The following is a 6,158-nucleotide window of genomic DNA, read 5'->3' as shown; positions in this document are numbered from 1 at the left end:
GAATGTGTGTTTGTTTTCTTGGGTGAAGGCCTGCACAAGGGGCTGTTCTCAGGCTGGCTCTGGCACTGTTTGTTCAGGAGTGTTGCAGGAAGCACTGGTGGAGCTGAGGAGTGTGTGCCGAGGGCTTGTGTGCATGTAACCTCAGGAATTTTTTGGAAATCCTATCTCTCTTGGGATACCAGCAGCCTCTACCCCCAAAGGGTTTTAAGTGATAAGACAGTGAATACCCCAGATAAGAGGGACATGTTTAAGGCATCTGCTTAGCCTGTGTTGTTCTAGAGAAGGAAATTGCAGAGAATATGTTCAGTTCAGGCAACTTCTGTAATACATTGCAGGATTACAGTTACTTAAATGTAATTTAGCCCAACCCCAGTAAGGCAATTGTGTGCTCCCCCCCTCTGTCTCTAAAGGAGTTGGGCTGGAGAGAGGTTGGGGGCTTAATCTCTAGAATAGTTCAGACTGTTTAAAGCAGAAGCCTAAACACACATTTTTTCCAGGTGAAAATAAAGCTTAGAACACCTTAAACCTGGTTTGGTCTCAAATTATCCTGAATGGTAACTGTTTCCAAATGCTGGTTTAATTTCAAGTGTTCTGGAATAAATTGGATCCAGAGGTTTGGATTGAGCTCCTAATTATTGTAAATGTTGTTCTGAAAGGCACTGGCTAGTATAGGTATTTTAATTTTACCTTTTTTTTTTTTTTTTTTTGATACTTTGTGTGGTTTTCTGACTTCAGCCATCCAGAAAAGTCTTTGTCTCAGTAATGTAATACTGCATTTCTCCTTTCTTGAGGTGAAATATTCTCCCTGAGAGCTCCTTGCAGTCCTGCCTGCAGTGTCTGGAGCTGCTGGAGGTGTGTGGTTTAAGAACATGCCTGATTTAAGAAAACATTTTACTACTTAAAATTAATTTATATCCTGTTTTTAGTACTTCTCTTGCAAATAAATGTTTCAGAAGTGTATTGCAGTACACTCACGTCAGAAAACAGATATTCTTCTTTTCTATAAGAGGCACGTGGCAGCCCCATGGGAGGGACTGCTCCACGTGCAGTGGGCATCTGGAGGGAAAGACTGGGCCAGGCTTCAGGGTCTGCCCAGTCTGTAGAGCTGCAACTTTTCTTTCCCATATCCACTGAAATAATATTCCCTCACCAGAGTATTTTCATGGATTGCCTTCCAAGCTGTCACTAAAAAAATTTGTTAAAAATGTGAAACCAGCTCCATAAATGTGTCTAAGTTGAATATAATAAAATTGGTTCATTAATTTTTAAGATCTTACTGTAACGAAAAGTTGCAGCTATATTGAATAGTGAAATAAACACCTCAGAAACAACAGCAATATAATATTCCATTGTTGAATCACAGAATCTGATATTGGAATCATGGGTTTTCTGCCGTTAAATTCTGTGGAGGATCTAGGTTAGTAATAGAGACCTTCTGCTGAAATTGTTAAATTCTGTGGATAGCAACACAGACCTGCTGAAAAAGTGCTAAAGGGTTTCACAATGGCTTTGATGGACAGAAGAGACTTGGATTAAATCATGTCTGTTGCAGAGAGTTCTACAAAGGGCAGAGATCAGAGGAGCTCACAAGATGTGCATTATCACCACAGAATTATTTTAGAGGAAACCCTTATCATTGAAAGTTAACTCCTTTCTAAACTTCCTTATGAACTAGGAAGCTATTTACAGCCAGTAGCTACAGAAGAACTTAAAAAACCGACAAAAAGGGAGCTGGGTTCTGTGCCCCTCTCAGCTCCCTCACTCAGGGCTTTGTCTGTGGTGTTTTTTCAGCACTACCTTTCCTTGAGCCCAGCATTTCATGTTGAGATGTTCTCATATCTCAAGCTGGTTTTCTTTTTCATCCTCACTACTAAAGATTGAGTGAATTCTCCTTTGAATTTGCTCGGGAAGCTGTGTTGGCATTGAGGAAGCCCCAGTACCTTCTCTGAATTCCTGCTTGGTGCTGCAGCCCAGCACCTTCAATGGGCAGGTTGGCCAATTAGTGTCTCTGTTCCTGGCAGCTCAAGATTAGAAAAGCATTTATGTCTAATTAAATATTTTTATTAGTTTCATTTCTATTAGAAGAGTTGAATTGAAACTTCTCCAGTGCAAGTCTTTGTTGAGAAAAAAACATTGTCTACGAATTTTTAAAGAAGCAGATGAGGGAGTGGTGCCACCAATTCTAATCCAGGTTAAGGCTTTTATGAGCCTTTGTCTGCTATTTCCTCTGTGTCACCATGTTTAACCCTTTCTGTAGGACTGAATTTCTGTGTGTTAAATGCCCTATTTGAAAAATATTATGTTGACTTTTCTTAAATGGTCTTTGTCTTTCGGGATTTTTAGTTCTTTGAAACCTTCTTAATCTCATTGTGAAAATTGGGTTGGACACAGTGGTGTCTCATCACAGTACTTTTGCTCTTGGACATCTGCATTCATTCTATAGTGTGGGGCACTATTTGTGCTTCTCTCCAGTGCTGTGCATAGCTCACTCCCTTGTTTATGTCCTTTCTTAAACCATTTTGGGCTCTTTCCCCACGCCAGAAGCCTAAAAGTTAAGCTCTTAAAAATGAAAGAAACTTGAGAAGGAGACATAACAGTCTGGAGACAACTTCACTGAGCTGTTGACAATATCATATTTTTCAAAAATAAATATCCCACAGAGCACCAAAATGCCACTGTGTTGAGTTAAGGCTGTGTCTCCGTGGGGCCACACTCAGAGTCCATGGGCTGCACCAGGGCACAGCCTGCACTGGGCATAGCCAGGGCTGTCTCTGCAAAATCACAGCTTTGCATTGTCAGCTTTGCAGTTCAGGAGCTGCAAAAAATCTCCCCCCTGCAAAAAAAAGAAACGGCTGCTCCGAGAAATTAATACAGCTGGACTTTGGTCTGGGCAGAGACAAAACGTCACAGGAGGGTTTGGTGCTGTTCTGCTCTTGGCCAGAGGTACAGCTGGCATTGAAATGGGCAGCTAAAACATGAGCTCAACTCTCTAAACCTCTGAAGTTGTGTCATTTTGCACCAAGGTGTCCAGCACACGCTCTGCCCTAGCAGGGTCAGCAGCCACTTTTTGTGTCCAATTTGTGTTGTGACAAAACTGGGTTATACACAATGTGTGTTTTCTAGAGTTGAGTAGGGGTTGCCCTCTCGTTGCTCCTCAATAAAATGCGAATAGTTCAAGTGAAGAAGAATCAAGTGACTTCTGCTGGGCCTTTCAACTCCAACAGTTCATTTATTGTGTAAAGGTAAGTTATATTTTAGCTGTTGCTCTGCAGCTCCCACATGATGATTCATGCTACCAGTTTTTCTTCTATTAATAGTTTACAGAGAGTGCTTAAATTTAGATTGAATTCCATCTCATAGTCTGTCATGCTGGATAGCATTGAGAGGAATAAAGCCACAGTCTGTTTGGGCAGTGTCTTTTATGGAGAGTAGTCAACTCCTGACATGAAATTACTGAAAATCCTTCCTTTGTTCCTGACCCAGACTGGACTCAGACTGTTGGGGATATGCTTTGCATTTCCCTGTGAGGGCAAATCTTACCTTGACTTCAGCTTCCTTTCCTTAAGCCTTTGGTAAAAGCTGAATTACTCCTGTGCTGGAATTGAACAGTTGGTGCAAAAGGCTTCAGTCTCTGACACAGGAGTGTCCTTCATCATGATTTTAGCCATGGGTATTGCCAGCACAATTCTGCATGTGTAACTTTGTTAAAGGAGGCACTCTTCAGAAAAATCGAGCTTCTCCCAATGTTGATTTTAAAAATGCTATGAAATATTTAATATTTAACAATGTGTGTGAAATAATCACATATATGCAAACACACATACAGATTTGTATTTTATTTACATATATATATATATATATATCTGTCTTTAATGTTGAAGGATTTGCTGGTGTATCCAAAGGACCTCAAGTAACTGTGCCCTCATCCCTTGTTTTAGACTAACACAGGTGTCTTTCATTGCTTTTGAGGAGATTCAGGCAGTATTTGTGGGAATAGGATATGTACAAGTCAGAACACACCATTTTAAATGTCTTGTTTGACAACATTGAACACGTGTGCTAATGCAACACTCAGTTTGATGTTCTTGGCAAAATATGCATCCATTAAATGTAATTTTGCACATATTAAATAATTCAGTCTGGTTAGAAAGAAAAATTTCATGACAGAGAAGAGCCTCAAAACTGATAAATCATTAATCTCTTTGTAAAGACAGAAATAATTTTTTCTGTTTGAAATAAGATTAATTCTTCCAGAATCTGTCCTAGGCAAACTGATCATTTTCAGTCTTCCACGTGGAAGCCTCAGTACCTGGGTACAATTTTCTGCTTCCCAGGGTGGCAGGCTGTGTGTGGTTATGAGTCTGTTTTGTGTTCCAGGGGTATCCTTGATGTCCCCAAGGTGTCACTCGGGCAGTGCCAGCAGAGAGAAGGGTGAGATTCTCAATGGGTCTCGAGCATAAGGTTTCATTTACTTTACTCTCACCATTTTGGAGTAAGCATTTCAAGGGTTGTTCTACACAAGCTCTCTAGAGTTTACTGCTTGAGCTGAGTTGCTAAATCTGAGGAGTGCAAATATTCTTATCACCCTTTTTCAGCTGCCCAAAACTCAGGAGTTTGGCTTGTTCAGTGAGGCAGTGAGCAGGATGTCACTGCAGCTCTGCTTTCCAGGAATGAGAACGCCTGTCTTGGCTGCACGTGACAGAATCAGAAAATTTAATTCCTGTCCTTGCAGTTCTGGACTCCTTTCAGCTCAGAGCTGGCTCTGAACGTGTGGCAGCCCCCCCATGGCTGTGGGGGCTGCTGGAAGCTCTTTTGTTTCCAGGAGGTTTCAGCCTGTCTCTTCATGTCATCCCTTCTCAAACTCTGCCTGGGCACAGCACTCACAGTAATGCTGGTTTATTCTCCAGAGTGACCAAGGGAAGTTGCACTCTCTGGAGCTGCCACCCCTGCATTTATTATAAAAAACAAAAGATAAAAAAGCTGTTTGTATTCCTTACTGTCAATTTACTGTCATTGGCCACTGGTAAGGGAGGGCATAAGTCGAAATACCCAGAGGTAAGGACAGTGCACATGGAACATGCACAAGAATTATGGGCTGGTACTTGACAGGGATAATGGCATAGAACCACTAGAAAACCAATTCATTTTTTGGTTCAAAAGAAAGGTAACAGATCTATTCAGATCTTATTATATTAATGGAAGTTATCCTATCTAACTGCTGAATAGGACATAAACCAGCAGCTGCTCATTATAAACACAGTTACTTGTGCAGAAGTGAGAAATGAGCATGCAGAAGCCATAGAGGGTCTGGCCTCATTGCTCTGGGAGGTGTTAATACTGATTTTAACATCTTGGATCACTGCAGAGTTCCCAGCTGCACAGATAAAATCAATAGGTGACAATGGGGATCTGATATGCCATCCAAACTGGAATGGCCAGTGAGGGAAAGAACCAGTGCTTCTGGTACCAGAACACTTTCCTAGAAGGAAAGTAATTCCTAAGAAGCTTTAGAAGCTGGTCAGGGAGCCATTATCAGCCAGTCCTGTAAAAGTACTTGGACATTTGTTTTGAATCTTCTATGACTTGCTGATTTAAAAGAAAATCTATGTCGTCTACATCAAATGCTTTTAAAATTGGTTAGCTGCAAAAAATCAAAGAGTTGTAACTGGGAAAAGAAACACCCAATGATGCATTTCTGGGGTTCTTCACAGGTATGGTGATCAACATTTGTGACTTGGGAAACTTGTGAGGTGATATATTGAGGATGGCATGGTTGGAATAAACCAGTCTGGCAGTTCAGCCAAGAGGGTTGACTGCAACAGCTATGTTTAATGTATTCGAGAACAAAATAATATTTAGAAACTGCATCCCTGCTCCTTAAAAGTATTTTTATTTCCAGCTTTCATTGATTTCAGTGGGAGAGAGTAATTTGGATGGCTTTGAGGATCTGGGCCAAAGAGTGAGGCAACCTCTGCAACACAGCAAACACTGCCCTGGAAGGGAGCAACACGGAGCAGATGCAGCAGAGCATGGCAGGCAGCTGATTCTGACCTGCTCCTCTAGTTCAAAAACAATTGCGCAGCATAAAATTTCATGGAATATCAACTAGGAGTGGGAAAATGCCACCTCTTGTACAAGGCAGATGTGAGGCCCTTACA

This window comes from Pyrgilauda ruficollis, unplaced genomic scaffold (genome assembly GCF_017590135.1).
Source record: "Pyrgilauda ruficollis isolate IOZ18807 unplaced genomic scaffold, ASM1759013v1 scaffold9, whole genome shotgun sequence".
Taxonomy (NCBI): Eukaryota; Metazoa; Chordata; class Aves; order Passeriformes; family Passeridae; genus Pyrgilauda; species Pyrgilauda ruficollis.
The sequence above is the reverse complement of the archived record's forward strand: the minus strand, read 5'-3'. Positions refer to the sequence as shown.